Source organism: Cuculus canorus, chromosome 11 (assembly GCF_017976375.1).
Source record: "Cuculus canorus isolate bCucCan1 chromosome 11, bCucCan1.pri, whole genome shotgun sequence".
NCBI lineage: Eukaryota > Metazoa > Chordata > Aves > Cuculiformes > Cuculidae > Cuculus > Cuculus canorus.
In genome coordinates this window covers 22,888,828-22,905,419 of record NC_071411.1, presented here as the reverse complement: position 1 = coordinate 22,905,419, position 16,592 = coordinate 22,888,828, and the positions used below count along the sequence as shown (strand labels likewise).

At 57.3% G+C, this 16,592-nt stretch overlaps 1 long non-coding RNA gene and 1 pseudogene across 1 annotated transcript; both read left to right on the top strand.

Moving 5' to 3' along the window:
* The first annotated feature begins 226 nt into the window (after positions 1-226).
* Positions 227-4,315, top strand: LOC128853292 (uncharacterized). Its single transcript, XR_008451728.1, has 3 exons — positions 227-484; positions 2,790-2,924; positions 3,412-4,315. It is a non-coding gene; the product is annotated as an uncharacterized LOC128853292 (long non-coding RNA).
* A 1,096-nt stretch (positions 4,316-5,411) lies between these two features.
* LOC128853295 (protein regulator of cytokinesis 1-like) lies at positions 5,412-12,282 on the top strand (annotated as a pseudogene).
* The last annotated feature ends 4,310 nt before the right edge of the window (positions 12,283-16,592 follow it).

The following is a 16,592-nucleotide window of genomic DNA, read 5'->3' as shown; positions in this document are numbered from 1 at the left end:
CTGGCCATGGCTGCCCTTCTGCATTGATTTTGATGCTTGACATCTTGATCTCTCCTCTCCTGTCTTCAGGTTTTTGACATCCTCCCACTGTACACTGTGCTGCAGCCGAGTGGCACTGTGCAGGGTGGAGGGAGGCCCAACCTATGAGGTTGCACTGAGCGGGGAGGCTTTGCTTATCAGCTGCCTCCTGGACATCACAGTGATCGACTATGGGCTGCAGGTACCACACGCTTCTCTTTGCAGAGGTCTTTGAAACTATCACCAGCAGGTCTAGGGCTCTCTCCCCTCCCAGCCTCTTTGTTGGCTCTATGGCTTGGAAGTACAACGTTTGAGTGATACGTCCTGTATCCAAGCTGGTTTTTAGTGGCCATCCCCACTCCCGTCTTCAAGGTAACTAACACTGACTCTTTCGGCAGGCAGGATCCCAGCGCCCATCTCCAGAGGAATGTGTTCCCAAGACACTGATCTGCTCCTAAAGCCTGAGGTCCAAAGAGATGCTTTTTTCCAATGCTTTGCTTAATCAATGATATAATCCAGGAAGGAATTTAACTTGGGCTGTTGCTGTAGCTGGAAGGAACATCCCTGACTAATTCCCGCTTTACTAATTTTCAGTTAAAAACCCGACCAATGTTTCTGGCTGCTGACCCCGTATGTGTAGTGCTGCCTCTCCATTTGCTGTCACTGCAAGTTCTGCAAATACTTGTATGTGGGTGCCTTTTCTGTAATGCCTTAATACCATCTCCTTTGTTTCAGCTGCTAGAGCACACTTTAAAGTGCAGAGAACTTTATCCTCTTGGGTTTCGTTATCCCTGATCTTCATGGGGTTGGTTTTGCCCCTCTGCGTGCTGCCATAAAGATTTGTTACTGTGTAGCGTGATGAGGCACCTACAGCTGTGGGTTCCCCAGGTTAACCTGGGAGACCTGAGCACCCCCATCTCCTCTGCCCCTGCTTCTCTTCTGTGTTGTGTGCATTTGCTCTCATCCCACTGAAAGCAGAAGGAATTTTCCAGCATCAGGCCTGTGTCTGTAACTCCCCGCTCCTCTGTGCTCTCTTCAGCTGTTTAACAAGGTTGCGGAAACAGTGGGAAGGGAGAGGGAAGGCTGTAAACAGTCACTGCTGGGGGCAGAGGAGACCAAGCTAGCACAGTCCTAACAGACTCCCTAAGTGGCCTGAATCATAGAATCATAGAATCATAGAATCACCAGGTTGGAAAAGACTTCTTGGACCATTGAGTCCAACCATTCCTATCTGCCACTAAACCATGTCATTAAGCACCTCGTCTACCTGTCTTTTAAATACCTCCAGGGATGGGGACTCCACCACCTCCCTGGGCAGCCTCTGCCAGAGCCCAGTGATCATTTCTGTGAAAAATTTCCTCCTGATATCCAGTCTGAACCACCCCTGGTGGAACTTGAGGCCATTCCCCCTTGTCCTGTCCTTTGTCACCTGGGAGAAGAGGCCAGCACCCACCTCTCGCCAACCTCCTTTCAGGTAGTTGTAGAGAGCAATAAGGTCTCCCCTCAGCCTCCTCTCTCCAGGCTAAACAACCGCAGGTCCCTCAGCCGCTCCTGGTAGGACTTGTTCTCCAGCCCCTTCCCCAGCTTCGTTGCTCTCCTCTGACATGCTCCAGAGCCTCAACATCCTTCTTGTAGCGAGGGTGGCTGGTTGAACCAGCTGGTGGCTCCTCTGTTCCACAACAACTGCATGTGGGAGGCACAAGCACTTCAGCCACTCTGAACCCTAGCTGCTGAGCTCTCTGCTTGTGCCAGCACTGGAGCTGGATAGTGCTGGCTCTCCTGAGGGTCATCTTACCCAGTCAGGGCCCTCAACAGCCGCCTGGGAACTGCTGTGCTGTGACAGGAGCTGCCAGCGCTGCTGAGGGCACGGGGACACTTCACTCTTCTTCCACAGTGGCTAGAAAAAGAGCTTCTGTTTATTCAGCCTGACTCTCGCTGCAGAGCTGCATTGGTGCTGCGCAGAGGGCGGTCTGCAGGTCTGTGCTGTGGGGGAATGCATCCCTGCAAGTCCTCCGAAGGACATGCTGCATCCTGGTGTAGGAGACGTCGGCTTTTGATGCATGAAAGCTGGAAGGTGATGTTGTCTGATACTTTCTCAGAGTTGCCTTCTCTTCTCAGAGTGTCTGTCATCAGAGCCATCCCTCCACCAATCCCTCTTTGGTGCATTCCTTCCCTCTTCTTCCATGTCTGCAGGGTTATCTTGGACCTGGCAAGGAGCGAGTGCTGAAGGTCTGACTGCCCCAGGGAGAGATCCTGAAGGCTCTGCTCAAGTGATTGAGTGTATGGTAGTCTGTGATGGAGATGCAGGTCCTCGCTGGGATATTTGTTGCTCACAGCTCAAGCCCTGCCACGTATACAGAGCTTAATAGCAGCAGCCTCGCTGCACCCTGGGATTGTGCAGCTAATGTTCATCTCCAAGAGGCCTCAGCTTTATCGTGGTTCCATTTTCAGGAGGGATTCTGTCCAGGCTGCTTTGGCATTGGTTGGGGGCAGGCAAATAACTTGGCACTCTGGAAGGTTCCTGGCTTGTCTGTCTGTTTGTCTGTTTGCCAGATAAGGTTCCGTAAGAGTCACTGGGCAGGTGAAGAGGCTGGAGTTCTTTTCCCTTGAGAGAAGACAGAGAGAGTAGAAGGTGTCACAGGCACTGATTAGTGAAACAGGAGGACCCCATTACCCCTCTCAACAGGAGCAGGGTGCGATCCTCCTGAAGAGACCATCCTGTGCCTTGGGAAGGACTCTTGTTAACCAGGCACTGTCTTTCCTTTCCTCAGCTGGAGCCTTGGCTACAGATGCAGCTGGAGGAGGTACTGCTTGAGGAACACGCCCTGGAGCAGCAGACAGCTCTGGCCTCCAGTGCCCCGGAGGACAGTGCCTTTGACCAGCATTGCTCACTGGAGGCTTCTTGAGTGAGTAGGGACTGCTGTACCCTGTCTCCATGTGGCCCGAAGGTAACACCCAGCAGTGCCCCCCTGGTCCTGAGACCTCCTTGTGTCTGCAGAGCCGGGGACTTCAGAAAGGAGCTGATCGTGATAGCTTTGACACGCTCCTCATGAGTGGATGAGATTTCCTGTGTGGGCAAATCCTATTACAAGGTCCTGAACCAATTTCAGTCTTAGCCTGTACACCACGCTTAGCAGTTTCATTGAGACCAGTGGAGGTCCGGGGGACTTATCTAGGATGGCTTTTTGTAGCAGAGGAACTGTGACCAGTATCCATTTTGAAGTGATTTTATTTTAAGGTCCCATGGGTAGGTGGTAAAACCTTGGACCTAGAGTCCCCATGACTTACCAAAGTCTTATTAGTAACGTGGCCTTGGGTTTCACAGGTATGAGTTGAGTTTTTACAGCAGTGAATAGAAACAAATCCACTATACTTGCTTCTTCCATTTGCTAGGAACTGGGAACCAATACTGCTCTCTCCACCACCAAGAAGGATTATGGCTTTCTGACCAGGTTTTCTACTTGGAGCATCTCACAGATCCTCATTTCCTACTTTCTCTGCCCAGGGTAGTGTTCCCTCAATAGAAGAAGAGCAAGGCGGATGATGACATTATCTTCAAGCAGTATGTCATGGATGCAGGCGTATTCCACTTTGGAGAGCCTTCATGTGGCCATGCCTCTCGGTACTGTCAGGGAGAAAATATCACCTGTTCAGAGTTTGTGCAAATTCTGGACACGTGCGGGTGAAGGATTTCCCAAACATGACTGTAAAGGCCCCGACATGGACCCTACAAATTTATACCCGAAAGAGAGAGAAATATTGCTAGAATTGATGGAATCATGGATTGGCTTGGGTTGGAAGAAACCTCAAAGCCCATCCAGCTCCACCCCCTGCCATGACCAGGGACACCTCCCACCGGATCAGAGGGCTTCAGGCATCCTGGCCTTGAACCCCTCCAGGGATGGGGCAGCCGCCACTGCTCTGGGCAACCTGGGCCAGGGCCTCCCCACCCTCGCACGCAAACATTTCTCCCTAAGCTCTCATCTCAATCTCCCCTCTTTCAGCCCTAAATCACTCCCTCTCATCCTATCCCTGCCCTCCCTGATCAAGAGCCCCTCACCAGCTTTCCTGGAGCCCCTTTCAGTACTGGAAGCTACTCATAGGTCTCCCTGCTGCCTTATCCTCTCCAGGCTCAATAACCCCAACTCTCTCAGCCTGTCTTGGTACAGGAGGTGCTCCAGCCTTCGGATCACCTCTGTGGCCTCCTCTGGACTCGTTCCAACAACGGAGCAACGGCCGTCGGGACTGGGACTCGGGCAAGGGGGGATGGGGGGGTAACGGCAATCGGGACCGGGACTTGGCTAGTGGAGGGGGGGCGGCGGGGGGCAACGGCCACCGGGACCATGCAGGGGGAGTGGAAGGTCCTTGCTCGTCCCCAGGAGTGGCAGAGGCTGCGAGCAGTGGGTGGGACAGCAGGGGCTGTTGGTCCATGCGGATGTCTGTAGCGGAGATGGGTTAGGGACTCCTCCTAAGTGCCCATCTCTCTTGGCCGTGCAGATATCGGTGCCTGTGAGTCCATCATGAAAAAGAAAACCAATAAACCAATAAACAGCTCCCCTGTACCGCTCTGGCTCCGGCTCCAGCTCTGGCTTAGGGGTCATAGAATCCTGGAATCCTGGAATGGTGTAGGTAGGAAGGGACCTCAAAGCCCATCAGGGTTCGGCAAGCCCCATCCAGCCTGGCCTAGAGCACCTCCAACACGATTGATTTGAAGATGATGGCTTAAATGGTCTTCATGGCACAGAAATGCTCCTGTTGTTCAAGTGGTTGCCCCTTGCTCTTCCACCAGTCTCTTTTTAAGGCAAATGGCTTCAGTTTAGCGAAAACAATCATGCTTTGAGGAACATGGCGACCTGTGTCACCCGTTAAATGAGATGAAAGGTGGAAAGATGGAATGGCTTGGGTTGGAAGGGACCTTTAAGCCCATCCAGTCCCACCCCCTGCCTTGGGCAGGGACACTGGATCCTGTTGCTCCAAGCCCCATCCAACCTGGCCTTGAACACCTCCAGGGGTGGGGCAGCCATGGCCTCCCGGGGCAACCTGGGCCAGGGCCTCCCCGCCCTCACGGTGAAGAATTTCTCCCTAATGTCTGATGTAAATCTTCCCCCTTCACTTTAAAGCCGTTCCCCGCGTAGTGCCGGGTGTCCCGGGACGGTGGGTCCTGCGGGAGAGGCGGGAGGACCGGGGTCCCCTGGGCCAATGGAGAGAGGGGCGTCCCCGGGTGACCCCTCCCACCCCGCGGCGAAGGAGGAGGGACATCCCGCGGTAGCCCCTCCACCCCGCGCGCACGGCGCATGCGCAGCGCTGCCCGAGCGGCCCGAGCGGAGGGGGCGGGGGAGGGCCGAGCCCTTGGTCACTCTGGCGTGCGATTGGCCGGGCGGGGCGCTAGGGGGCTCTGCCATTGGCCCGCGCGGCGGTTGAGGCGGGGCCAGCGGTGACGCGGACGCAGTCGGCGGACAGTAGGCGTCGGCGGTGGGCGGTTTGGATCGCACCGGCGAGCGCGGAGTGTGGCGGAGCCATGCGGAGGAGGTGCGGGCGGCACCGGGACCCGGGCAGGAGGGGCGCAAGGGAGGGCGCATAAGGGGCACCGGGAACGGGATCGGGACCGGGACCGGGACCCGGGCAAAGCGCGGGGTGCAACGGGTATCTTCCAAGTGACAGGGGACGGGACAAGGGGGAATGGCCTGAAGCTCCGCCAGAGGAGGTTCAGGCTGGATATCAGAAAAAAAATTTTAACGGAAAGAGTCATCGGGCACTGTCAGAGGCTGCCCAGGGACGGGGGGGGAGAGTCACCTTCCCTGGAGGTGTTTCAGGGACGGGTTGATGAAGTGCTTAGGGACATGGTTTAGGGAGTGTTGGGAATGGTTGGACTCGATGATCCAGTGGGTCCTTTCCGACCTGGTGATTCTATGATTCTAAGGGGGGAAGGGGGCAATGGCCGTCGGGACCGGGACTCGGGCAAGGAGGGGGGGGCGGGGGGGCAACGGCCGTCGAGACTCGGGCAACGGTCATGGGGTCCGGAACTCGGGCAATGGGGGGAGGTGGGGGTGGTGGCAACGGGCACTGGGACCGGGACTCGGGCAAGGAGGGGGCGAGCAGTGGCCATCGGGACTTGGGCAAGGAGGAGAGGGCACAGGGCAGGAGGCGCGGGCTAGGGAGGGGCACCGGGCATGGGTCCCGGTCAAGAGGGGGCACTCGGACCCGGGCGGGGGGGGCAACAGGCACCGGGACCCGGACAAGCGGGGGTAGGGCGAGCAACGGGCAAGGGGCACTGGGCAAGGGTGTCGGCACCGGGAATAAGGATACTGAGAAAGAGCCCTGGCAAGGGGGGGAGCACTGGACAACGGGCACCGGGGCAGTGGGATGGGGTAACAGGCGAGGGGTCCCAGGGGCAGGGTGTCAGTGTGGATTGTGGGCAAGGGGACAGCAACCGGGCAAAGAGATCCTCGGTGGTGGCTGGTTTCAGGGTTTGGAGGGGTCCTGGGCAGGGAAATGGGGAGGGTGGCAGCAGCCGCTGGGCACCGGGGCCGAGTGGTGCTGGGTGGCAGCTGCTGACGGGTGGCGGCCCCGGTGCCTGCAGCGACGTGGTGGCGGCTGAGGCCGTGTCAGTCCTGAACGGAGCCATGGCGGCTCTGCGGGACATCTGGGAGGAGATCGGCATCCCCGAGGAGATGCGCTTGGAGCGTATGGAGACTGTCAAGGGGCACATCAAGGTGAGGGGGTCCCTCCTGGGGTCGGGAGTCTATGGGGCTGGGCTGCAGCGGGAGCCCCTGGCTGAAGCTGGGCTGCGAGGAACGGACTGGCCAGGTCACACTTGGTTGAGGGCACCAAGGGGGTCTCGCTGGGCCTCTGCCTTCAACGCACACAGCCCAGCTCTGGAACCCCGGTTCTCCTACCACGGCCCCAGCAGCCCTGCCCTGCTCCCTCCTGGCTTTCCATCCCCACCTGGCTCCAATCGTGCCCGTGCTGCAGGAAATCTTGGACTTGATGGTTGCAGAGGAGGAGAGTCTGAAGCAGCGTCTCTTGAAGAACATCGCCCTGTTTCGGAAGGAGATTGATAGACTCTGCATGGAGCTCCAGTTGGACCCCTTTGAGGTACGAAATTGCTTTTCTCTCCTAGCATTCTGCTGGCAACAGTCTTCTGCTGCCTGGACTCTGGCTGGGGTTTCGGGAAGGCCAGAGCTTGCAAGGCAAATGCCTGTTCAGAATCACTTTTCCTGGCGATTGGTAGAACCAGAGGCTTTGTGGCTTCTTGTAGGATGAACACTGGGAGGTGTTTTTTAGGGAGCTGGGTGGCTTGCAGCGTCTCACTCGGTGTGTTGCTGCTGCATTTCCCCTTCCTGAGGAACATCTGAGACATAAACCCTAGTTCCGAACAATGTCTTTGTTTGAGAAGCCTTAAATCCATAAGTCAGGTCTGAGAGCTGGGGAGAAGAAATCTGACTTTTTGATTCCTCTAGGGAGAGAAGGAAAATACCATCCTGCAGATGGATAGGAATTTGCGCAACCGTATGGACGGGTTGCTAAAGCAGAAAGCAGAGAGGATGCGCGAGCTGAAAAGCCTGCTAGAACAAGATCAAGACTTGTGTGACCTCCTCTGCACAACCCCATTCTGCATGGATGGCAATGCCGTGCCCAGCCTGGATGACCTGGATCGTTACAGGCAGCACTTGGCCTTCCTGAACGCTGAGAAGGTAAGTGGAGAGGGATCTGAGGAGCTCGCCGAGGGTGGCACGCAAAGGGGTCGCTGGGTTCTAATGTTGCTCACCACCTTCTAGGAGCAAAGGCAAGAAGAGTTTGTCAGCAGTAAGCGACAAATCATCCTCCTCATGGAGGAGCTGGACCACACTCCAGACACCAGCTTTGAACAGGAGGTGGTGTATGAAGACGAGGAAGCATTCTGCTTGTCCAGGGACAATATTACTGCCCTCCAGGATCTCCTGAAGCAGGTACGCTGGCACACGGAGGCTGTGGAGGTTGTCGGTTTTCCGCAAGCCTGTGTGCCAGAACTTCCTTTTGGGAGCTTTTACAAGGAGATCTTGTGAGATGCGCATGTGGCTTTGCAAGGTCCTCGTGCCCGTTGGGGCCAGGCTGTGCTGACCCTGTGCTCTCCCCACTGTAGCTGGAAGCCCAGAGATCGCAGAATGAAGCTGTGTGTGAAGAGCTGCGCTCCAGGATCGTTGCACTTTGGGACAGGCTGCAAGTTCCTGTGGAGGAGAGGGAGGCTTCAGCAGTGCACATGGCTGGGTGCGGAGCCAAAACCAGGAAAGCTGTAAGGAGCATCCTGTGCCCTCGGAGGGGGGTCTGGGGCGTAGCAGCTCTGGGTTTCGTGCTCTTGTGCATTCCGCTAGAGCGGAGGAGCTGTTTCCAGCAGTCAAGTGTGAGGTGAACAGGCCAGATCCTGCCCTCACGGGTGGAGGAGCTGAGAGTTGGACCCTGTTCTGCTCCCCTTCTTGTGCTGTCTTCCCTGAGTCTGTGTTCTGTTGTTGGCAGCTGCAGTTGGAAGTGGAGAATCTGGAGGAGCTGAAGCTGCAGAACATGAAAGCCATGATTCAGGCAATCCGGGCAGAGATGGCTGAGTACTGGGACAAATGCTTCTACAGTCAGGAGCAGAGAGAAGGCTTCACCCCCTATAACGATGGTGGGTGCTGGCTCTTCTAACTCCTCTGCTGCCCTGCAGAAGCTGCCAAGGAGGGCTGGCTGCGCACAGCCTGCAGAGGTGTGGGCATCCCTGGCTGCCTCCTGAAAGCACTCTTCCATCCTCTCCAGAGAACTACACAGAGGCCCTGCTCGAGCTCCATGAAGCTGAGGTGGGGAAGATGAAGACCTACTATGAAACGTACAAAGATCTGTTTGAGGCCGTCCAGAAATGGGAGGAGAACTGGAAGATGTTCCTGGAGCTGGAGGTATTGTCTGGGCTGGAAAATGCTCTGTCTGGCTCAGTTTTGGGTCACCAGCAGCGCACACCTCTGCCCCTGCACGCAAAGCACTGTTGGGACAGATGAGGGAGGCACTGGGAAACCACAGCGGATGGGCGAGGGGAGGGGTACTGTGATTTGTGATGGGGCTGCGCCACAGGGATGGCTTCCACGAGCCCCTTTTCCCTGTGGGATGTATGTTGTGCTGTGAAACTGCCACGTGTTTGGTTTTCTCCTGAACTCCTTTCCGTCCCAGAGGAAAGCAACCGACCCCAGTCGCTTCACCAACCGTGGGGGGAACCTGCTGAAAGAAGAGAAGCAGCGAGCAAAGCTGCAGAAGGTGCTTTCCAAGGTAAGTTCAGCCCTGGAGAAGCTGTAGTGCCAAGAGGCCTGCTTGGCGTTGGCTGAGGAGCTGCACAGCCCTCGGAGCCAGCAAGGGGAATCTCTGGGCACGGGGATGCCCGCACTGGGGAGGGCAGCCTCTCTACACTGCCCTCGTGTGCTCATCAGCTGCAGGAGGAGCTGGAAAGCCGGGTCCAGGCCTGGGAGCAGGAGCACGAGGGGATGTTTCTGGTGAAGGGGCAGCAGTTGATGGCATACGTGTCGGAGCAGTGGCAGCTGTACCACCTGGAGAAAGAGAAGGAGAAGCAGGAGCGGGTGAGTGCGAAGCTGAGCATGCTGCCTCCTGGTCTGGAGGAGCCTCTGCTGCATGGAACACCAGCCTATTGGTGGCCCTGCCTTCCGTGGAGCAGAGGAACGGCCCCCAGTTGGTGCCCACGTCTCTGTCTTCCCCTCTCTGCCTGAAAGTGGCTCTGTATCAGTTACCTTTCTTTGGCAGCAGGGCTGGTGTCTATCACTGTCTGTTTGTGGTGAGCCCCTTTCCCAGCCCCAGCAGTGCCAGAAGCCCAGCTTGGCTCTGGATACCCGTAAATCACTCTTGGCATTCCTGTTGCTTGGCCGTGTTATGGTGCTTGCTGCGGGGCCCTGCCTGCCCGCCCTTGGGCAGCACGGGGCAAGCCAGGGCTCCGCAGATCCTCTGCTCAGGTTTTAAGTGCAGATCTCTTGTGCAGCAACTGAAGAAAAGGCGCCAGATAGAGGCAGAGATGTTGTACGGAAGCACCCCGCGCACACCTATCAAACGGCGGATGCTCGGCACCACCACTCCTGGCAAAGCGAGGAAGGTAAACTGTCTGTGCCAAGCACTGTGGGCATGCTAGGACCCTGCTGGGAGTTGTCACTGGCTTCTCTGGTGCGGTACAGCCACCAGTGCTTCCTCCTGTGTGATGCATGCTCTGGTTTTCCCCTCAGCTCAATGGCTCTTCCATCGCCAGTGCCACTCCCAACAGCACCGTTCGTTCTGTTTTGGGGAAACAATCTACCACTCACCAGTGACTCGCTTGCCACCTTCTGGAGTGAAGGTAAGGAACCCTCTAGAGTGGGCTGGGGCGAAGAGGCATGGGCTGAGGTGGCACAGCTCCAACTGCTGTCACACTCAGCTTTGCTGCCTCCTGCTAAGCCAATTTGTCTCTACCTGCTGCACTGGGTTGCCACAGGATGTTTCTGGGAGCTGAGGAGGGAGAAAGAGGAGGGCAGTAACAGCATTTAGGAAATCTTCCTCTAGTTCAGATTTCTATCGTTCCTCTGTTCCTTCTGTGCCGAGCCTGGGGGCCCGGGGGACCTTCAAAACATGAGTCTGGTTCTCTATGCTTCCAGAATCAGAACTGGGCCTCGCATCCTGGAGGGCTTCTGAAGCTTGAAGCTCCTCTGGCACCTCAGAGCGACAGGCAGTGAAGGAGCGGTTTGGGGCAGCGGTGCGGAACGTGGTGGCGGAGGTGACTGAGGACAAGGCGCTGCCGCGGGCTGAGCGCAAGCGGCTCCAGGTGGAGCAGGCGCCGGGGTGCAGCCCCCAGGCCAAGCTGGTGAAGCTGGCAGACATGCTGGACAACCTGCGGGATCTGAACCGCTGCACCCCGCAAGGTACAGCCCGCACCAGGGCCAGCCAGGGCTCCTGAAGCTTGAAACTCCTCTGGCACCTCAGAGCGACAGGCAGTAAAGCCTGTGCAGCTCCCCTGGATCTGCTTGATCTCCATGTCCCCTCTAACTGTCACTTCTTCCTCTAGCTTGGCCAGGCTTCAACTCCCAACCACGCGGCTGCAAAGAACCCCTGTTCTAGACTGAAGGAGCAGAACAAGGAGAACATGTTCCAGCTGAACGGAACCACCCTGAGCGGTGGGTGCACTCCCACAGCCCCTGCCCAGCGTAACAACAGTGTTAGTTCTGTTGCCAGCACCTATTCTCAGTTTGCGGTAATTCACCTCTTCTAAACCCACCTCCTTTCACTGGGCAGCACGGGGGGTGTACTCCCCGCTCCCAGAGCAGCCCCGGGGGGCTCAGCTCTGCCACCCTCCCAGTGTCCCCATACAGAGTGGCTGTTCCTGCCAGCACCACAGATCGGTTGGTTCTAGACTGAGAACTTAAAATTGATGTTTGGTGGCTGAGACTGAGTGCTGTTCCCCTCCCAGAGGCCCTGACCAGGCACAAACACACCCCTGATGATGTCGGGGGCACCTCCCACCCCCACACAGGGGCAGAGCTGGAGGCTGCTGGAACAGGCCCACTGCGGTGGTGCAGCCGCTCTCTGGAGATGTGACTGTTTCTGGCTGCCTGAGTAAAGCCTCCCCTGTGGTCAGAGTCCCTTGTCGCAGGGGTTTTGGAGGTGGTGGCACTCCCCAGCCTGTCTGAGGGGCTGCAGTGCAGGGGCCTGGGCTTCCCAGGACAGCCAGCCTGCCCGCTGCAGGAGGGAGAGGGACGTGGGCAACGGCTTCTTCTTCTTCTGGGAGACTCACGGGCTCAGAGTTCTTCCTTAGCTCCTCCATGCTTCAAAAGAGGGCAGGAATACCGTAGCAGGAGTAGGTGGGGAGCCCAAACAAATCAGCAGGAGTAGCCTGGCCTGCCCTCCTTGCTGGCCTGGAGGCCTTCTCTCTGTCCCTTCACGCCCATCTCCTGCTTCTTCTTTCCACAGCGCGAACTTTCAAAGGCTGCCAGTAGCTCCAACGTCCTGAACTCTACCACCACCCACGGCTTCTCCTGAGGTGCTGCCTGCCCAGCCCCAGCTGCTGGTAGGTGTAGTGAGTCCTTGTTCCGGCAGAGCCTGCGCAGCTCCCCCCGCCTCCCAGGCTGCGGGCTTCACCTCTACCTGGGTCCTGGGCACTGCTCCGGCCTGGCGCCCTGCGGGGGAAGGGAGTTCCTGCCCCAGGGACACTATTAAGAGCAAGTTTTTTTTCATTTGTTGAGTTCTTGCCAATGTTTGTGATTGAAGATTCAAGTAGATCTGTTTGAGGCCGTCCAGAAATGGGAGGAGAACTGGAAGATGTTCCTGGAGCTGGAGGTATTGTCTGGGCTGGAAAATGCTCTGTCTGGCTCAGTTTTGGGTCACCAGCAGCGCACACCTCTGCCCCTGCACGCAAAGCACTGTTGGGACAGATGAGGGAGGCACTGGGAAACCACAGCGGATGGGCGAGGGGAGGGGTACTGTGATTTGTGATGGGGCTGCGCCACAGGGATGGCTTCCACGAGCCCCTTTTCCCTGTGGGATGTATGTTGTGCTGTGAAACTGCCACGTGTTTGGTTTTCTCCTGAACTCCTTTCCGTCCCAGAGGAAAGCAACCGACCCCAGTCGCTTCACCAACCGTGGGGGGAACCTGCTGAAAGAAGAGAAGCAGCGAGCAAAGCTGCAGAAGGTGCTTTCCAAGGTAAGTTCAGCCCTGGAGAAGCTGTAGTGCCAAGAGGCCTGCTTGGCGTTGGCTGAGGAGCTGCACAGCCCTCGGAGCCAGCAAGGGGAATCTCTGGGCACGGGGATGCCCGCACTGGGGAGGGCAGCCTCTCTACACTGCCCTCGTGTGCTCATCAGCTGCAGGAGGAGCTGGAAAGCCGGGTCCAGGCCTGGGAGCAGGAGCCCGAGGGGATGTTTCTGGTGAAGGGGCAGCAGTTGATGGCATACGTGTCGGAGCAGTGGCAGCTGTACCACCTGGAGAAAGAGAAGGAGAAGCAGGAGCGGGTGAGTGCGAAGCTGAGCATGCTGCCTCCTGGTCTGGAGGAGCCTCTGCTGCATGGAACACCAGCCTATTGGTGGCCCTGCCTTCCGTGGAGCAGAGGAACGGCCCCCAGTTGCTGCCCACGTCTCTGTCTTCCCCTCTCTGCCTGAAAGTGGCTCTGTATCAGTTACCTTTCTTTGGCAGCAGGGCTGGTGTCTATCACTGTCTGTTTGTGGTGAGCCCCTTTCCCAGCCCCAGCAGTGCCAGAAGCCCAGCTTGGCTCTGGATACCCGTAAATCACTCTTGGCATTCCTGTTGCTTGGCCGTGTTATGGTGCTTGCTGCGGGGCCCTGCCTGCCCGCCCTTGGGCAGCACGGGGCAAGCCAGGGCTCCGCAGATCCTCTGCTCAGGTTTTAAGTGCAGATCTCTTGTGCAGCAACTGAAGAAAAGGCGCCAGATAGAGGCAGAGATGTTGTACGGAAGCACCCCGCGCACACCTATCAAACGGCGGATGCTCGGCACCACCACTCCTGGCAAAGCGAGGAAGGTAAACTGTCTGTGTCAAGCACTGTGGGCATGCTAGGACCCTGCTGGGAGTTGTCACTGGCTTCTCTGGTGCGGTACAGCCACCAGTGCTTCCTCCTGTGTGATGCGTGCTCTGGTTTTCCCCTCAGCTCAATGGCTCTTCCATCGCCAGTGCCACTCCCAACAGCACCGTTCGTTCTGTTTTGGGGGAAACAATCTACCACTCACCAGTGACTCGCTTGCCACCTTCTGGAGTGAAGGTAAGGAACCCTCTAGAGTGGGCTGGGGCGAAGAGGCATGGGCTGAGGTGGCACAGCTCCAACTGCTGTCACACTCAGCTTTGCTGCCTCCTGCTAAGCCAATTTGTCTCTACCTGCTGCACTGGGTTGCCACAGGATGTTTCTGGGAGCTGAGGAGGGAGAAAGAGGAGGGCAGTAACAGCATTTAGGAAATCTTCCTCTAGTTCAGATTTCTATCGTTCCTCTGTTCCTTCTGTGCCGAGCCTGGGGGCCCGGGGGACCTTCAAAACATGAGTCTGGTTCTCTATGCTTCCAGAATCAGAACTGGGCCTCGCATCCTGGAGGGCTCCTGAAGCTTGAAGCTCCTCTGGCACCTCAGAGCGACAGGCAGTGAAGGAGCGGTTTGGGGCAGCGGTGCGGAACGTGGTGGCGGAGGTGACTGAGGACAAGGCGCTGCCGCGGGCTGAGCGCAAGCGGCTCCAGGTGGAGCAGGCGCCGGGGTGCAGCCCCCAGGCCAAGCTGGTGAAGCTGGCAGACATGCTGGACAACCTGCGGGATCTGAACCGCTGCACCCCGCAAGGTACAGCCCGCACCAGGGCCAGGGCTCCTGAAGCTTGAAACTCCTCTGGCACCTCAGAGCGACAGGCAGTAAAGCCTGTGCAGCTCCCCTGGATCTGCTTGATCTCCATGTCCCCTCTAACTGTCACTTCTTCCTCTAGCTTGGCCAGGCTTCAACTCCCAACCACGCGGCTGCAAAGAACCCCTGTTCTAGACTGAAGGAGCAGAACAAGGAGAACATGTTCCAGCTGAACGGAACCACCCTGAGCGGTGGGTGCACTCCCACAGCCCCTGCCCAGCGTAACAACAGTGTTAGTTCTGTTGCCAGCACCTATTCTCAGTTTGCGGTAATTCACCTCTTCTAAACCCACCTCCTTTCACTGGGCAGCACGGGGGGTGTACTCCCCGCTCCCAGAGCAGCCCCGGGGGGCTCAGCTCTGCCACCCTCCCAGTGTCCCCATACAGAGTGGCTGTTCCTGCCAGCACCACAGATCGGTTGGTTCTAGACTGAGAACTTAAAATTGATGTTTGGTGGCTGAGACTGAGTGCTGTTCCTGCCCCAGGGACACTATTAAGAGCAAGTTTTTTTTCATTTGTTGAGTTCTTGCCAATGTTTGTGATTGAAGATTCAAGTAGGCTGTTATGTTAGGATATTGCAGGGGGGAACCCAGGCTCCTGCTCCTGGTGGCGCTGAGCTGCAGGCACTCTGCCTGGCCAAGCATGCTCAGGGACAGACAGGACCTATTCCAGAGAGCTGCTTTCAGCGCTCTCCTTTGCAGGCATTTTTCCCTTCCTTTTCTATAGCTATTGTCCCATCAGCATCATCTTTTACTGATGCCACAGCAGGTTTGGCTCAGCGTGGGCTCACTTTAGCTGTGGTTCCCTTACCCAGCTCTGCTTGCCCCACGCACTGAACTCAGACTGGCTGCGATGCAGAGGGTCTCGCCTTTCCCCTCCCCCCACCCCCCGCCGTGAGGCTGTGGGTCCCTAGGAGTGGAGGAGCAGGACCCTCCCTATGAGGGGAGCTTGCCTTGCTTCCTCCTGGAGCATCGCTAGTCGTGGACACCGTGTCCTGCTGTTCCCTTTCCTCATTCCCAAGCCTGGGGTAGCCTCGACCCAAGCTCCAGTTGCATGAGGCACCTTCCCTGCCATTCGGAAGGGGGAGCTTGTCCTGCCCTGGGGACAAGGAGGTATGACACAGCCCTTGAGCACAGCCTGCTTCCACTGTCTGTCTCGGAGCATGACTTACTTGCACTTTGTTATCACTGCAGTCCCGCCTTGCTGTTATTTATTCTCTATGTTCTCTCTCTTTGCTCGAGCTCTGTAAATACTGTTAATGAGAAGACTAAATAAATGTTTGTGTAAATAGCTGCTGGTCTGTGTGTGGCTGGGGGGGGGGCTGAAGCAGAGGGCGGCAGCGTTGGGCATGGCTTTAGAATTCTGCAGTGGTTAAGGTTGAAAATCCAGTCCATCGACACAACCCCCCTGTCCCTGCTGGATCTACACCTTTTGAACGTCTCCAGGGCTGGAGACTCCCCCACTGCCCTGGGCAGCTTCTCCCAGGGCTTCACCACTCTGTCAGCAAAGACATTTTCCTTGTATCCAATCTAAGCCTTGCCTGGGTGTAACTTCAGGCCATGGGGCTGTGGCAAGCTGGGAATATCCTTTGTAGGCAACACGAAGCACTAGCCTAGCCGTTATGGAAAAGTAGACGTAATAAACACCTTCAGTCCTTCCTTGGGTTGCCCTTTGCAGTTGGGCAGGGCCTGGCACTGGCCAGGCTCAGGGTTGCCCGTTCCGTTCACCTGGGGCTGAACGCAGCCCTGCTGTGCCTGGGGATGCCTGCCCGCCACAGGGCCAGAGTGGAGCTTTCTCATCTTCCTTGCCATAGCAGTGGGGTCCTCATGGCTCCAGCACACAGACGTAGGTGGTCCAGGGCCCACACACCACCTCCTCTGCCCACAGCCCCTCGGTCACCAGGAACTGGACACGGCGTGGCTGCTCAGAGCTGGCATCGTCCTCATGCCCCAGCTGCCCGTATTTACCTGCAGACACCACGCTGGGCCATGACGTGGCCCTGGGGCTGCTGCCCTTGTGGGGCGACAGCTCCCCAGGCAGCTGGGGGGAAGGGAGGAAATGTGGGAACAACCTCCTCACAAATGGCTCCAGCCAGGAACCTGGAGAAGTGTTCCGCTATGAAACCTCACAATCGCAGCCAGCGGTGAGGGACGTGAGTATTGCCCCGATGTGCGGGACGCCCACAGTGCCATCCCTCTGCAGCCCAATCACCTCCCTGGACA